Source organism: Neovison vison, chromosome 13 (genome assembly GCF_020171115.1).
Source record: "Neovison vison isolate M4711 chromosome 13, ASM_NN_V1, whole genome shotgun sequence".
Lineage (NCBI taxonomy): Eukaryota > Metazoa > Chordata > Mammalia > Carnivora > Mustelidae > Neogale > Neogale vison.
Window position 1 is genome coordinate 112,195,315 of NC_058103.1, and position 17,696 is coordinate 112,213,010.

General features: G+C 48.1%; 1 pseudogene; it reads right to left on the reverse strand.

Annotated features, from left to right (window-relative positions):
- Positions 1–1,323: 1,323 nt before the first annotated feature.
- Positions 1,324–17,289, reverse strand: LOC122894661 (annotated as a pseudogene).
- Positions 17,290–17,696: the final 407 nt, after the last annotated feature.

Consider the following 17,696-nt stretch of genomic DNA (forward strand, 5'->3'; position numbering starts at 1 on the left):
TGTACAGCAAAGGAAACAGTCAACAAAACAAAGAGGTAACCCACGGAATGGGAGAAGATATTTGCAAATGACAGTACAGACAAAAGGTTGATATCCAGGATCTATAATGAACTCCTCAAACTCAACACACACGAAACAGACAAACACGTCAAAAAATGGGCAGAAGATATGAACAGACACTTCTCCAATCAAGACATACAAATGGCTATCAGACACATGAAAAAATGTTCATCATCATTAGCCCTCAGGGAGATTCAAATTAAAACCACATTGAGATATCACCTTACACCAGTTAGAATGGCCAAAATTAACAAAACAGGAAACAACATGTGTTGGAGAGGATGTGGAGAAAGGGGAACCCTCTTACACTGTTGGTGGGAATGCAGGTTGGTGCAGCCACTTTGGAGAACAGTGTGGAGATTCCTCAAGAAATTAAAAATAGAGCTTCCCTATGACCCTGCAATTGCACTCCTGGGTATTTACCCCAAAGACACAGATGTCGTGAAAAGAAGGGCCATCTGTACCCCAATGTTTATAGCAGCAATGGCCACGGTCGCCAAACTATGGAAAGAACGAAGATGCCCTTCAACGGATGAATGGATAAGGAAGATGTGGTCCATATACACTATGGAGTATTATGCCTGCATCAGAAAGGATGAATACCCAACTTTTGTAGCAACATGGACGGGACTGGAAGAGATTATGCTGAGTGAAATAAGTCAAGCAGAGAGAGTAAATTATCATATGGTTTCACTTATTTGTGGAGCATAACAAATAGCATGGAGGACAAGGGGTGTTAGAGAGGAGAAGGGAATTTGGGTAAATTGGAAGGGGAGGTGAACCATGAGAGACTATGGACTCTGTAAAACAATCTGAGGGGTTTGAAGTGGCGGGGGGGTGGGGGGTTGGGGTACCAGGTGGTGGGTATTATAGAGGGCACGGCTTGCATGGATCACTGGGTGTGGTGAAAAAATAATGAATAATGTTTTTCTGAAAATAAATAAATTGGAAAAAAAAATGGAGCTGTTCACAGCTGCAAATGACCCAGAAGTTAACAAACTGTAGTGGCCACAAAAAGAAGACCTTGTGTCCCCAGGCAGGCCTCTTGTGTGCGGGTGCCACTGGGGCACTAGAAATGCCCATGTGGGTAGGGCTGTGCTCCATGGTCTCCCTCAAGGGGGGTCTCCCTCATGGTCTCCCTCAAGTAGGAAGCTGCTCTGACAGCTCTGTTCAGGACAGCACACCCTGATGGAGATGGGGACAGTCCCTCATGAGTCCCAGATGTCCTGGAGATTCTTGGGCATGGACTGAATCTCAGCATCTTCATGAAGGGCAGGTTGGGCAGCCCAGCCACCATAGGTCCCACAGGTCCTCCAGGGGAGAGCCCAGCTGCCATGGGTCCCACAGGTCCTCCAGGGATAGCACCTTGGTGGGCTTATGGTCCAGCAGGTACCTGTTCAAGTAACTCTGTCATGCCACACAACCTTGATGCCATTGGCCAGGTCAACCCCCATCACCAGGTAACAGGCCAAGGCCAGTCAGTGAACCTCTACCACCAACCCCCCAAAAAAGGCCCTCATGTAGTAAACATCACCCTGGTCCCTGGGAATGTGGACCTGGGACTGTGGCAAGTGCTGGTAGCTGAAGTCTTAATGGGACACCCGGTAGAAACTGGGGTTCAGGGTGCCAAAGAGGGAGGAGAGGATCTCCAAGGCCACATGGTTGCAGAACTTCATGTCCACATCTGCACATGGCAGGTTGTCCACCTCACCGAGGAAACGCTGCTCACGGAAGTGACCGATCATCGCCATGTGCTGCATGGACACATCCTGCCGGGGGGGCTCTGGGAACCTCGAGGATCACCACCCTCCAGCCTTCCCAGGGGGGCATACAGGCCTGGCAGCCCGTTGGTCCGTGATGACCTAGTAGATGAACCCATGTCCCGCCATGATAGGCTTCTTTGCCTTCTGCAGGGACAGCTCCAGGAAGACCATCTATCTACAGGGATGAGGGACAAGGCAGAGAAAGGTCACTGTTAGAGGTTGGCAGCAAGACCCCAGAGCTGGGGGCCATGGACGTGTGCACCTTCTTCAGGGGAGCAGGCCCTGGACTGCTTTAAGCTACAGCCACTCTCCCAGCCTGTCCTGAACAAGTCTGCTTGTGGGGCGCCCCTACCTTCTCCCAGAGATGGGGGCCATCAGCACCCCATCATACGAAGGGGAGCCTGAGGCTTCAGAGGTGGGAAACCAACCCCACAGTCAGCATGCTGGAGCCAAGAATGTTCCCCCTGTGCCGAGCTCCTAGGCAAACTCTGCAGGTGCCCTTTCCTGGCCAGCCCCCTGCAGGTCCTGTCCCCACCTGCCAGGAGTGGAGCTCCTTCAGGCACAGCCCTCCTTTCTATGGCCTACAGACTGGCTAGAATCATCAGGATGGGCCTCCTGCCCCACTTTGCTTTGAGGGGGCTGTCGCAGGCCCCACAGAGCTGTCTCCACCCCCATAGGGCCCTAAAGGCTACTGGGCCTCTTGCTGACAAGGTCCATCAGTCAACTGATGTTATTCCTGGGAGTGGTCCCCCTCAAACACCCCCCGACCAGGAATCAGATCCAACCCATGGGCAGGGAAGGGGAAAGAGGACCACTGGAAGAAGAGGGCACTTGCTTAGGCCCCAGCCATGAATCCAAGAATGGAAGCTTCCAGGTCCAGGTTTCCATCTCCTGGGCTCCAAGAAGTTGCAAGTTCTGTCTCTCTGAGGGGACTACCTGTGGGGACAGCAGCTCCCTCATTGTCAGCAAGGGTGGTGAGCCCCTCTGCGACTGATTTTTTGTTAAGGTTTTATTTATTCATTTGACAGAGAGAGACAGCTAGAGAGGGAACACAGGCTGGGGGAGTGGGAGAGGGAGAATCATGCTCCCCGCTGAGCAGGGAGCCCATGGCAGGGTTTGATCCCAGGACCCCAGGATCATGACCTGAGCTGAAGACAGACGTTTAATGACTGAGCCACCCAGGTGCCCTGAAACTGATTTTTTCACACAGGCACTAAGGCTACTTCCCAGTGCCTGCCCCATACCTTACAGCTTAGTAAATCACTCACACAGGGAAAGTGGGCACTACATTTAAATAAGGGACAGGCCACACACAGCCCCCAGACATGAGTCAGATCACTGGGGGCCAAGTCCAGGTCCAGCCAACAGAGGAATAAGTCAGAAAAGAAGCGGGGGAGAGAAGAGTGCTCCTGGCAGAGGGCAGAGAGAATGTAAAGGCCTGGAGTCAGACCTAAGGCACATGTGGGACGACCACACATCTGGGCTGCCCATGGGGGTAGGGGGGATATGGTGGGAGAGGAAAGGCTGGAGAGGACAGTCAGCTGGGAAGAAGATCACAGAGAGGCTCAAAGGTTATGCTCTGAAAAGATCACTCTGCTGGTTACCAGAGAATTATGGGCTCTGTACAGCAGAGGACAGGGACACCCTAACCCTAAGCCCTAAACCTAACCCTGCCCTAACACTAATCAAACACTATCCTTGATTTTGAGGACAAATTTACTCTGAAATCGCAAACAAGTCCATCATGCTGGCTTTCACTCCTTGCTCAGTATTGCACTGAAAGTTCTACCCAAAACAATAAGGCAAGAAATAAGGAATCTACATGTGAAAGGAAACAGTAGAACTAGGTCTCTTCAGAGACCAGAGATGGCATCATCTTATATAGAGAGCTTCCTAAAAATCAACAAAAAATGATAACAGCCAGTTCCCTAATTCCACAAAGTTACAGGACAAAATATCAATACACAAAAATCTCTCTTATCTGTATACACTAGCAATGAAACATCCAAAAAGGAATTTAAGAAAACAATTCCATCTTAGGGAATGTCAACATGGGCAAAATACTTGGGAATAGATGTAATCAAGGTATATGTCTTGTACACCAAAAATTACAAAACATTGCTGAAAGAAAGTAAGGGAAACCTAAATAAATCTGAGGACACCTCATAGTGATGAAAAGACATACTATTGATAAGATGACAACAGTAACAAAGCAATGTGGAAATTCAATATGCTCCCAAGAAATTTCACAAAGGCCTTTGGGAAGAAATGCACAAGCTAATCGTATCAGTCATACAGAATTTAAAGAGACCACAAGATAGCCAAAACTACTTTGAAAAAGAAAATCAAAGGTGAAAGGTCACACTTCCAAAGTTCAAATACAAAGCAACAGTAAATAAAACATTGTGATACTGTCGTAAAGGTATGTATACAACCTGAAACAAATAATGCATTATATGTTAATTAATTGATTTTAAATTTACAAAAAAATTTTAAATAAAATACATTTTTTAAGTATGCATACAGATCACTGGGATTTAACTAAGAGTCCAGAAATAAACCTCTTCATCTATGGTCCACTGAATTTTGACAAGGGTGGACAACATTATACTGGGGAGACAGAATGGTCTTTTCAACAAAGGGCAATTGGCTATCCATGTATAGAAGAACGGAACTGGACCCTTACCTCACACCACATTACATATTAACTCAAAATAAATTAAAGATTTAAATGTAAGAGGTAAAATTATAAACCCTAGAAGAAACAAACGGGGATAAATCTTCATAACCTTGGATTTAGCAATGCTTTTAGATCTGACACCAAAACATAAGAAGGGAAAGAAAAAAATAGATAAAATAATATCCTCAAAATTAAAAATCTGTCCCAGATACCTGGTGGCTCAGTTGGCTAACCGTCTGACTCCTAATTTTGGCTCAGATCATAATCTCAAGGTCATGAGATTGAGCCCCATGTCAGGCTCCACACTAAGTGTGAGGTCTGCTTAAGATTCTCTTTCCTTCTCCCTCTGCCCCTATCCATTTGCATACTTTCTCTCACTCAGTCTTAAAAAAGAAATGTAAAAATTTTAAAAATATTTGTACATCAGAAGATACTACCCAGAAAATGAAAAGACAGCCCCCAGAATGAAAGGAAATATTCGTACATTATTTATCTGATATAAGTCTGTTCTTAGAATATGTAAAGAGCTTTTACAACTCAACAAAAAGACAACCCTATTTTTAGAATGGACAAAGGACTTGGGTAGACCCTTCTCCAGAGAAATCATACAAATGGTGAAAAGCACATGAATAGATGTTAAATATCATTAGTCTTTATGGAAATGAAGATTTAAACCAGTTAGATGTCCTTTTACACAAGTAGAATCACTATGATCAAGAAAACGAAAAACAACAAAAGGATGTTGAGAATCTGAAACCTTTAAAACTTGCTTGTGAAAAATGGTGCAGTCTACATATAAAATAGTTTGACATTTATTCAAACAGATCCAAGTAGAATTACCACAGGGTTCAACAACTCTACTCCTAGATATATACCCCCAAAATTGAAAACACTGGTTCAAGCAAACAAAAAAGTATAGGAATATTCATAGCAGCCGTGTTCACAACAGGCAAAAAACAGAGATGTCCATCCATGGGGAAAAGGATGTTCTTTTGCAAATGACATATGCAAATGTCCATCCATGATTAAAAGGATAAACAAAATGAGGTAGATCCATAAATGGCTATCTTGTTCTGCCCTAGGAAGGAATGAAGTAAAATGGTTCATTTGTGGGGAAAAAATACAGTGGTTCCTTAAAATATTAAACACAGAATTCCACTGCAGCCCATATGCCCCACAAAATTGAAAGTAGAAGGACCCATATTCAGAGCAGCATTTCTCACAACAGCCAAAAGGTGGAAGCCACCCAAGTGTCACTGACAGATGAACGGATAAACAAAATGTGGTTTATTCACCATGGAACATGATTCAGCCTTAAAAATGAAGGGGGTGGGGCGCCTGGGTGGCTCAGTGGGTTAAGCCGCTGCCTTCAGATCAGGTCATGATCCTGGGGTCCTGGGATCGAGCCCAGCATCGGGCTCTCTGCTCAGCAGGGAGCCTACTTCCTCCTCTCTCTCTGCTTACTGGTAATCTCTGTCTGTCAAATAAATAAATAAATAAATCTTTAAAAAAAATAAATGAAGGGAGTTCTGACACAGGCTACGACATGGGTTGAACATGGAAGTCATTACACTGAGTGAAACCAGCCAGTCACAGGACAGATACTAAATGATCCCACTTGGATGAGGTGTCTGGGACACAAAGCTGGATGTGGCCACAGGGGGTCAAGGGAAAAGGACAATAGGGAGTTGGTGTTTCATGCATACAGGATCCCTGAGGGAGAATGAGAAAATGCTGGTGAATGATGTACAACTGCGGGAACTCAGCTAAGGCCAGAGAATTGTGTACCTGAAATGTTTAAGGGGTCAATGGTCTTATGTTCAGTCACTGTGAAAAAGCGAATGAAGGACTGATGCATGTCACAACGTGGATGGACACTGAAAACAGCCCCGGCGACATAAGCCATACAGAAATACTACTCAGATGGGAGCCATCTGTGCTCGTGAAGTCCATCAAGGTCACCCAAATAAGGGAAAGTCCTGGAAGAAGTTCCAAAAGAAGAAAACTGGATCCGAATGGAGAAGGCATTTCAGACCCTCAGGCAGGTGGTGACAGCTGAAGCGGGTCTGTGGTCTGGGTTCAAACATGGGAACCATCATGATTTGCTCACTTGGGGTTACGTGGTGGTTCTGCGGGACACTCTCCCTGTTCGGAGTAAAATGCACCAAAGTAGCCTGTGTGAAGTGGCAAATGTGGTAAAGAAATGACAGTTGGGGAGTCTGAGTGTGGAGATAAAGCGTGTGTGTGCTGCTGTGACAAGTTACTGCAGATTTGAAATCACCGCAGAGTAAATGACTCTTCCCAACACCCACGTTAGCACCATGTCACAGCAGCAGGGAGGACATCAGACTTCGGGATGGAGGCCAAGCCCTCCCAGATCCAGTTCACCCACGGTGGAGAGGCCACTCGCCCTTGGAGGAAGCCACATGTTAGCAAGAGACTCATAGGAGCATTAAATCGGGTGCCCCCATGTCTTGGGTGCAGTAGAAGCAGTGGGATTGGGAATTCCAACTCTCCACAATGCTCCACCACAACCTGGTTAGAACTGTGACAAAGCATGAAGGGAAGCCTCAGTTAAGTGAACTGGGGACACCAAAAGGGGAGGCTGGAATAGGGCGCCTGGCGCTCAGTGCCCATGAGAGACCCCACATTACAATCCCTCATGGGAGAGACTCATCTGTTCCAGGCCCATAGGGGAAGCTGGAGGGTTCCTCTCCTACAAGAAAACCACCAACCCCACAGCTTGGCCAGCTAGAATCCACCATCGCCCCAAACCCCTGCCTTTCTCTAGTGGACTTTCCTTCCAAGCAACCCTCCCAACTTCTTTCTCCCTTTTCATGAAGTAACATTCCTCTCCTTTGTTTCTTGCACTTGCCTGTGATACACCTGTAGCTTGCTCAGCCCAGATTGCTGTTTTCTGCTCTTCCCAAATAAACCCGTTCTGCTGGTCAAATAACTGGCAGTTTGAGTTTAAGGCAAACAGAACTAATAAATTCAAGAAACTTGCAAGAAACTTGCAAGGAACAAAATCAATATACACAAATCAATTGCATTTCTATGTGCTCCGAAGAAACCATCAGAAAGAGACTACAGAGAACAATCTCATTTACTACTGCATCCAAAAGAACAAGATACCTAGGAGTCCCCTGAACCAAGGTGGTGAGAGACCTGTCCTCTGACAGCCATGGGACACTGATGACAGACAGGAAGGGAGACACACAGAGATGGGAAAACACTCTGTGCTCAGGGAAGAACCAATACTGAGAAAATGCCTTCTATCCCCAAAGCCATCTACACAGTCCGCACTGTCACTCCCGAACTTCCAGACTCTGGACCAACCCTGATGTGGGTGTGGACACGGTAAGAACCCTGCAGGGCTGAGGTGGGAGGAGCACGAGCACCGCGGCAGGCAGCCGCTCCCTGACTTCAGACTATTTCAGGAGCCCCAGGAACCGAATCTGCATGTGCACAAACACAGATGCGGGACCCAGGGCATGCATCTGAGCCCAGAAAGGGGGACCCCACAGCCCGCAAACACCATGGGAAGCCAGTCACCACACACAAAACTGCAGAAGCCCCAGTGTCTACACAGCATGCCCTTCCTCCATGGGGTCCTGAGACCACGCACCCCCTTGCCAGTCCGCACTCAGGCAGCTTCTCCTCACCTTCTCCTCCAGTGGCCAGTCCTGAGGGGATGAGACTGCTGTCAGTGTGGACATGGCCCCACACCCCTCCACAGTGGGTCCTGTCAGTGTGAATGTGGACCCATATCCTCCCCAGCTTGTCCTATTCGTATAGGAGTGGCCCCACCTCCTCCAGAAGTCTCCACAGTGGTTCCTGAGGAGGCCCGGCTCCTGTCCCAGTTGTGGCTTCGCAGGCCAGGCTCAGGGCGGGAGCTGGGTTCCTGCGCCCTCTGCAAGCAGTGGAGGGCAGTGCAGGACTAGGGGAGCTCACCCTTCCATGGAAGCACGTGCTCCTTCCCGGGGTCCAGCTGGAGCCATTTCATTCTGGAAGTTCAAGCTGCATGGAGCCCAATATCCCCCAACTTCTCCAAAAATTGCTAAGGAACAATGTATTGGAAACAATATGGAATGACAACAGTCCCTGACCCAAACGGTGGCACCAAACCTGACCCTGGCCCTGACGCAGACCCACACTCTGACCTGAACTTGCTTTCAATCCTGGCCCTGACCCTAATCCAAGACCCTAACCCTAGCCCCCTACCCAAACAGTGTTCACAAGAATCAAAAGGTAGAAACTGCAAATATCCATCAGTGGTGAATGCATGCACCAAGTGTGGTGAAGGGTTTCAATTTGGGTTCAGGTTCAGGTCTCAGCCAGAGTTCTAGATCATGCTTTGGGGATAGCGTCAGGGTGAGGATTTAGAGTGAGGGGCAAGAGAGCAGTTAGAGTTTAGGGCTTTAGCTTTATGATTAGGGTTTAAGACTCAAGGATTCTGGATTTAAGTTCAAGGTCAAATTTGGGGTTTGGGTTCATGCTAGGATTTGGGTTGAGGGTTCATGGCTCAGAGTTCTGCTTTTGGGTTTGGGTTCATGGTTCAGGGCTTAGATCTAAGACTCAGGTTCAGATTTTAGGCTTTGGGTTCAATTTCAGTTTGGGGATTCAGGGTTCCAGTTTGGGATTTAAGGTCAGGATAGGTTTCACCGTTAAAATTAGGGGTTAAGGTTAGGTTTAGAGATGACACATTTTCTTCAGTTGTCATCATGGACGCAAAATTTCTATCTGAACTTTCTAAATCTGAAATGCATTTCATCTGGGTGTCAGGAGCTCGTTTAGAATTTAAGATCTCAGTAACTACCTACCACTCTGATCCCAGGGTCTCCCAGTCACCGAGAATTCACTTTGGTCTTAGCTCAAACATACCTTTGGCAGAGAAGGGCAAGTGGCTGCCAAGGTTGGGGTGATTTCACAATGGTAGAGGTGTGAACCCAAATACTGTGGAACTGTTCATGGAAGATGAAACAGGTGACAAGTTATTAGTCGACTCCTGATTCTTCCACAATAACAAAGACTAAGTCTCCAACAGAATCTGATAATGTTCCCTAGGAAAGCCTATGGTACTCACTACCAGTACTGAAAGAGGGCCTCCTCCCCTGCTTTAAACTGAGAGTCACAGAAGGATACATCCTACTTTGTGTCAAAAATAAAAGTTTGGGGCGCCTGGGTGGCTCAGTGGGTTAAGCCGCTGCCTTCGGCTCAGGTCATGATCTCAGGGTCCTGGGATCGAGGCCCACATCGGGCTCTCTGCTCGGCGGGGAGCCTGCTTCCTCCTCTCTCTCTCTGCCTGCCTCTCTGCCTGCTTGTGATCTCTTTCTGTCAAATAAATAAATAAAATCTTTTAAAAAATTAAAAAAAAAATAAGTTTATTATTTGGCTGTTCCAGTGTACAATTTGTGGAAGTACTGACAATATTGTCCTTTCTCAAATCCACGTCAACACATGAGTAAAATGCAGGCAATGTTGTAATGCACCGCTCATTGGAATACCAGGTACAAGGAGGGCTATCAGAAGCAATAAAAAGATATCGAATATGAAACTCAGAAAAAGCACCCTTGATGGGCACTTAATGAGGATCCCTAACCATAAGATCTAACATCTCATCCTATAGAATTCACCCATATAAATCATCAATAACAATAGCCTGCTGACCACTGTAACCACCTCACCGTTGAGGCTTGTAATACACACTCCAACCGCTAGAGACACACTTCTCAGCAGCAAAATGGGACTTGCCCACTCCCAGGGGACCAACTCTTACAATGCAGCCAAAAAAAATCCCACTCCTTGGAAATCCCAGCCATTAGGACACAGTCACAGAAGCCACACCCAGAACTCAATAAAGAACAGACATCTCAGGAAGCGGGTGCTTCAGATCACCACCACTCTCACAAAGTAACTCTATAGTGGACTTCAGGTCTGTCCCCTGCCTGGGATTACACGGGGCACTGCATTCTTCCAATACTCCATCCTCAGAACAAAACCATGACTATCCTCGTAAGTCCTGTGTGCAGGCTCACAGTGAGCCCTGCGAAAGCCACACACCTTCTTAAGAGCACTCAGCATCTCATGCCTATCCTAGCGGATAGAGGTTGCTACCCTCCCTGGCTTCCATACCAACTAGAGAATACTTGGAACAAGTCTTGCCATACTCCAGGCAAAAGACATATTCTTCCCCTGCAAAATGACGGATGCTGAAACACCAGGATTCCCCTCACCTTCTTGAACCTAAATAAGCTGGAGCTACAGCTTGGCCAGAGCTGTTATCCCCAACCCCCCCCCCACATACACACACACCCTTCCCTTGTGCACTCCAGACGAGTTTCCATCCGCCCTGTTCATTCCCAGCCACTGTCTCTGCAGAGTAGTACAGCAGTACTGAGGAGCAGGGACTGAGATGTTAGGAGCTAAGCCACCACTTTCAACCACTTACTGTCAGAAATTAATATTTGTTATATTAACAGATGCATCATAAAAGATCTTGCTACCATGGCCATTAGAAATGTCATTACAGCAGAGGTCCTAACAACCTGTGTAATCTCCAGGACTCAACTTGCTGGCTCCAGGGATTGGATCATAAATGAGCATGTGACCTGTCCCCAGCCAATAAGGAGGGAAGAACTTTAAGTCTCAGCTTGTGGCCAAGCATAGCGTGGACCACCCAGGCCAGGGGCTTATCCACTGCAACTGCTCAAGTGACTTAGGACCAGCCCATGCCAGTGTCACAGAGGGCCCAGGAAGTCAGGTGCTCCATAACATTGCTGAGGGCTGAATCACATTCGTCCTGAAGCCCAAACATGCCAGATCCTCCGCTAACTCGGGAGAACACTAAGTATGCTCCTGGTCTTGGCCTGAACAAAGCAAACACCTGTGTGGTGTCGAACCCACAAGATATACCAGCCAGGCAATGGGGACTCAATAAACCCTACATGGGGTTCAACCACAGAAGAATGTGTTGTGGGAAGCTCAAAGCTGACAGAGAAGTGGGGTAGGGGAGGGAACTTCTGAGGCCTTCATTGTTGGCCAATCTCACTATCACCTTTTTCCCTTTCATGGGCAAGGGTCAGGGTCTGGCAGGATAGGTCCCAGTGTCTTCCCACTCTGCCACTGGAAAAGAAGAGCCCTCTCCCCCATCATCCATTGTGTGGCAGATCTGGGGTGGGGGAAACTACCACCCATGGGCCAAATGGACCTCCCTCTGATTCTCCCACTCCAATGTGTCTGGAACATTAGTTATGGACATTCTGTGGCTGCTCTCAAGCCACAAGGCAAGAGTGGAGTCATTGCCGGAGACACCACATTGGACTGCAACGCCTCACAGAAGATCTTTACAGAAGACTTTCCAGAAAAGTCTGTGCTGATCCCCAGTCTCAGAGATCCTAGGATCTTGTCCCTTCTTTGAGTAAAACACTTGAAAAAGACAGAGTGGCTCTCCCCTGGGGACTTAACTGCCCTCACCTTGAGATTTTGCTAAGGACAATCCTAGCCTGACCGACCCCCTATCCCGACAGGTCTGACCAGAATCCTGTAAGTCTGCTTCAACAATTCCTTTATCTCTAAACCTCCAAGATGGTGTCAAGAATCATTCCCAAGTATATGGCCCACTGATATACATCTAAAGGGTCTCATGAGAAGATTTTTATTATTGGTAATAAATAACCTTTCTCCCAACAATAGCTAGCCCCTCAAGGTCCTGGAGACCTTGCTTCCAAAAATCCTTGGAGACTTACATCATCCATAATCCCCTTTGTCCTCACCCACTGCCGAGTCCACCCCTACTCTGCCTTTAAAAACTCTGACTGTAATCTGGTTCAGGGTCCAAGTCCCTACCCCGCTGCATTGGGTATACTTGGGCCCAAGCTTAAGCTTGTCAAATAAACCCTTGTGCGATTGCATCGGTGCTTGGCTCCTTGGTGGTCTCTCTGATGTGAAATCTCAGGCATAACAAGAACTACACTTTGAAATGTCCACAGAAATCTGCAAACCCAACTTCTCACAGGAGCTCATGGTTCAGGACCAAGGTGACAGAAAGGGGAGGCCGATAGCAAGAAACCAAGGGAACTTGTCATGTGCAAGTGAGCTGACCCACTTCTCTACCTGTCCGAAGCAAGCCATGCCTGACAGGAGGGAGGCCCACCTGCACCTGGTCAGGCTGTTTGCTGTCCTTGAGCAGAGCAGAGGATGGGCTGAGCTGGGTTTGGCTGTCGGGGGGAGATGGCCAGCTGGCCACAGGTGCTACCTGCCAAGTACCTCTAGGACCAGCTCCTGTTCCTCAGCTAAGATGAAACAATCATTCTGTGGAGTGACCTATTTCCGGGGACAGGTCATGTGCTCAGTACTTGGGTGACCATATCCTCTCCCACTGTATTCTTTTAAAAACACCTTAGGCAGGTAGGACTGACATACACAACACTGTCCATAGTTAATGTATGTAGCTTGACCCTGACCCCAACCCTAATGTCTAGTTAAGATACACTCAACTTAGAATATTGCTCGTATATTAGAGGATGGTTTTTAGGAGCTAAGGAGTTCAGGGACCAACCTTCTTTGGTCTTATTCTCCCTTGAATCCCTTTAAATGGGAACATATTCGGCCACGTGCTATCTGGAGAGTGGCCACACGGGGGCAACAGTGAGTCGACAGTGCCCCAAACCCCACTGCAAAGCCCTTTCTTCCTCCATCCTGTCAAGCCTTGTTCATTCAAAGTCATTGTATAGATGATGCAAAGTGTGACGTTGCTGAAGTTTTTGAAAACCAATTAACGCTTTCAACCTGTTAAGAATAAAAAATATTTTCTGAAATCTTGGACTTGGAGAGCATATGAGGGCCCAGGGGCCTGGGAAAGGGCTATCCCTGTGGAATCTATTCAGGTTTACTTGGGAAACAAGGATGGCTTCTATTTCACTTATTTTCAGGAAGAATTTGTGTCAACTTACATCACTGAGTCCACACCAATCAAAGAGCGCAAAATGGTGCAGCTCAGAGGAAAACAAAGCAGAATCATCAGCCTCCAGAAGCAGAGAAAGAGCCACCCCCAGGAACAAAGAAGACTTAGCAGGAAGATTTTCCCCAGGCCAGTTGGCATTACTGGAGATCCTCTGGAGCTAGAATGTCCCAGTGTGCCCAGGGGTCGTGGGTCAGGCAGAGCGCACACCCTGATGCTGCCCTGTTGGAACTCCAGATGAGCCTCCTGGTCCCTTCCTCCAGGAGGAGACACGCCCTACCCCCTGATGTCTCCAGCCTGCTTCTTGGAACTCCCGTTCCCCTTTCTGACCCCATCCTTCACTTTTCCCATTCCTGCCATTAGATAGAGTACATTGAATTACTTACTATTCTGTCATTTACATGTTTTGGGTCCCGTCTGCTGGGAAACGATATCTTCCATCATCTACCCTGATGGAGAGTCCCTTGTCGCCTTGCCTGACTTCGCGGTGCCCTCAGTGTCCTGGGCAAGGTCCTCATGAAGCCGGCTCAGCAGTTGCAGAGAAGGCCTGACCCAGGCACTGCTTTTTGTGTGCAATGATTGTTCATGGTTCTTCAGTCACATCAGATGGCCTGGGGGCACACCCCAAGGACACGTGCTAGTACAGTGTTGCCTTGGCGAGTTTCCATGAAACAGCCATTGCACCCAATGGGGGAACTCCATAGGAGTGGGGACAATGGGAGTCAGGACGCCTGAGATAGAATCCATCTTGGATACTGTCCAGAACTTCCTAGGAGTTCACTCCATCATCTTGCATGAATCAATTCATCTAAAACCATTTCCTCCTTTTAGAAAGCATGAGCCTCAAGACCCAATGGAGGGACTCTCCTAGGTCATACTGGCAATCAGCGGAAGAGCCAGACTGAGATGGGAGATGGCCTCTAGCACTATCCCCAGAGTGGCTTTAGCTAGAGCTGCAACGACCCATCGATCTTTTCTGGACTCCCAGACTCTCCTGGGACTCTTCCTGGGACATATTCTGGGAACAAAGGTCATGTCAGAGCCCCAGAAACCTCTGACACTTGTTATAATGAGACTCTGGGATGTCAAAGGTGTCCCAAGCCATGGGCCATCTCAGAGTCTGTCTGCAAAGACATGGTTGGTGGGAAACCCACATGCTGACAGACAGTGGAGAAAGATGGAAAACACTAGGCTTCTCCATCACGATGGCATGAGGGGCCTAAGCCAGGCCCGTGCCAGTGCCACAGAGGGCACAGGAAGCCAGGTGCTCCATAACATTGCTGAGGGCTGAATCACACTCGTCCTGAAGCCCACGCATGCCAGATCCTCCATTAACTCAGGAGAAGCCCAAATGTGCTCATGGTCTTGGCTTAAACAAGACGAGCACCTGTGTGGTATAGAACCCACAAGATAGACCACCAGACAATGGGGACTGACTCAGCCAAACAATACCTACATGGGATTCAACCACGGACAAACGTGTTGTGGGAAGCTTAGGCCAACAGGGAAATGCGGTAGGGGAGGGAGGGAATTTCTGAGGCCTTCAGTGTTGGCCAATCTCACTATCATCTTTTTGTCCTTTCACGGGCAGGGGCTGGGTCAGGCAGAATAGAGCCCAGTGTCTTCCCACTCTGCCACTGGACAAGAAGAGCCCTCTCCCCCTTTATCCAGCATGTTGCAGATCTGGGGTGGGGGAAACTGCCACCCGTGGGCCAAATGGACCTTCCTCCGGATTCTCACCATCCAGTGTGGCTGGAACATTAGTTATGGACATTCTGCGGCTGCTCTCAAGCCACAGTGCAAGAGTGGAGTCATTGCCAGAGACACCACATGGACCGCAATGCCTCACAGATGATCTTTACAGAAGACTTTTCAGAAAAGTCTGTGCCAATCCCTGGTCCCAAAGATCCTAGGATCATGTCCCTTCGAGTAGAACGTAGCACCTTCTGGGTCAAATCTAATGTCTTCACTCTCAGAGGCAAGGACTTCCATCCTTTTGGCCAGAACACCATCCCCATTCTCCTCTACAGACACCTTGAATGGCATGTCGACAGATCTGCAGCCCACTGAATTCGCTATCATTTGCATGATAGTGATGCTCAGAAATGGAGGTGTATGTGTGAAAGTGTGAGGGTGAGCGTGTGTTTCCTCTTTGGTAGCCACAGTGTGCAAGGAGAACACAATACAGTAGCGTGCTGTCTCATAGGAGCGGCCATGCCATGTGTTTGCAGAGTGATCTCAGAAGGAAGCCACCTTCATAAAACAAACTTCATCTGGAACGACTCCCAAGTCCATTGTCCTGGACACTAGGTTCCAGAGGGACAGAGACTCCCTCTGTCCATCAGGGTTTTGAGGAATGCCTGCCGCTCCAGGACCCAAGATCCTGAACCCATTCATCTGCTTGTCATGCAGCCAGGCATCTGTGAGAGAGATCGACTCCACGCACAAGGGACAGACTGAGAGAAAGCAAATGACAGCCATGTGTGACAAGTGCCATGAGAGGGGACACTCAGGAGGACTGGGGGTATGTAGGGTTGGCCAGACTGGGGTGGAGGGGAAGGGGTCCACGGGTGCTCCAGGAGGCACGGCTGTGCCCTTGGGTGTCTACATGTGTCCATGTGGCTGGGCATTGGTCAGACTGGAAAGGACAGCGTGGGCGAGAGGTGGTATCACTAAACTGTCTTCTGTAAGGCAAAAGTTCGGTAACAAGATTTCTCTCTGTACCAGTTCATGTCCCATGCATCCGTGAGTCCCTAAAGCTGATGGGGTAGAACATGAAGTACATTGTTGGCCATGGCTTTCACACCTGAGTGTGGAGGCCAAGAAAAACAAGGCTGTACCCACCTCGAGTCTAGCCCTCACATAAGTACAGCCATCTTGACAAAGCAAAACCTGGCACCTTGCATCCCCTCCCCTCGATAATATGTGTGAACAAATAGTTAACTTGCAGAAACCACAATCCTGCAAGACAGGAGTCTCCCTCAGTTTACAAATGTCCTAGAGATTTACAACAAAGAAAGTTAGATTTCCTCTAAACCTAAATCTCACTAACAAGGACGCTTGATAGGAGGAATGTGACATTCCACCAGGAAACTCCCAACTGTCTTCATGTTAGTGTCTCATTAGAGGGAAAAATGGCCTCGGCTTGATAATAACCAGGCCTCCAATATCCCGACAGTCTTCTTTACCCTGATAGCCCTTCTGAACACCCCCTCTGTCCTCACCCACCACCAAGTCCACCCCTACTCTGCCTTTAAAAACTCTGACTGTAAAAACAAAACAAAAACAAAAACAAAACAAAACAAAAACTCTGACTGTAGTCTGGTTTGGGGTCCAAGTCCCTACTCCGCGGTGTCGGGTATACCTGGGCCCAACCTTAAGCTTGTCAAATAAACCCTCGTGTGATTACATCAGTGTTGGCTCCTTGGTGGTCTCTCAGATGCGAAAACTTGAGCACAACATTTGGAGGTTCCACGAGGATCTGGGAGACTCTTAGGACCCCAACCTGGAGGGTTTTACGCCAGCTGGTGAGTGCACTCATTTTTTATCTGTTCGCGCTCATAATTTCAGGGAGCGCCAATCTGCACTTTTACCTGTAGGAATTCCAAATCCAGGTACGGGAGTTGACACCGGCTCAAGCGGACGCGTGACGGGCCGTCGACTGGGGAGTCTTGGGAAATGTCCCTTTGCTCCCGTCTGGAAGCCTGGCTGCTCTTGCGGTCGGGGCTTAACTTCCTTCCAGCTTTGTCTTCGTGGCCGCGCTGGATCGTTCGTCTTTGTGAGTGTGTCGTAAGTGTATTTGTCTTGTTGTGGACTGAGGACATGATGGGACAGACGCAGAAGACCCCTCTGTCTCTGATGATTGCCCACTTCTCGGACGTTAGGGAAAGAGCTCATAACCTAAGCACAGACGTGTGAAAGGGAAAGTTTTGGACTTTCCGCATGTCTGAATGGCCATCCTTTAATGTTGGATGGCCTTGGGAGAGCTGCTGCGTCTGTGGTTGTCTTTGTCTTTTCTTTTTGTTGTCTGTTGTTTGTTATGTTTGAAGAAATGGGGCAAGCAGAGAGTAAGGGGACTCTGACTTTCGTCTCTCTGTTCCTCCTAATAGATGTGGGGCTTCTCCCTTACTCATTTCTTATGTTAATGGCTGGCTAAAACTGGAGCCAACTGGGCTTGGTCTAACTCGAGACAGAGACTTTAAGGAATATTCCCAAGCAGCTGCCGAAACTC